Source organism: Eimeria tenella, genomic scaffold, assembly GCF_000499545.2.
Source record: "Eimeria tenella Houghton genomic scaffold, Eth_scaff2463, whole genome shotgun sequence".
In the NCBI taxonomy this organism is placed as follows: domain Eukaryota; phylum Apicomplexa; class Conoidasida; order Eucoccidiorida; family Eimeriidae; genus Eimeria; species Eimeria tenella.
The window spans coordinates 3,621-3,920 of record NW_013542328.1 but is presented as its reverse complement, the minus strand read 5'-3'; positions in this window follow the sequence as shown (position 1 = coordinate 3,920).

Genomic DNA, 300 nt, shown 5'->3' with positions numbered 1-300 from the left:
TGCTGCTGCTGCTGCTGCTGCTGCTGCTGCTGCTGCTGCTGCTGCTGCTGCTGCTCTTGTAGCGCTGAAGTGCGCTGCCGCTGCTGCGGATGTTCTTGTGGTTGTTGTTGCTGCTGCTTTTTCTGCTGCCGCATTTGTTGTTCTTCCTGTTGCTGTTCCTTCTGCTGCTGCTGTGCTGCTGCTGCTGTTGTGCTGCTGCTGCTGGTGCTTTTTCAGCAGCAGCTGCTGTTGCTGTCTATGCTCTTCTCTCTGCGGATGCTGCTGTGCTTGCTGCTGCGTTCGTTGCTGCAATTGCTGCTG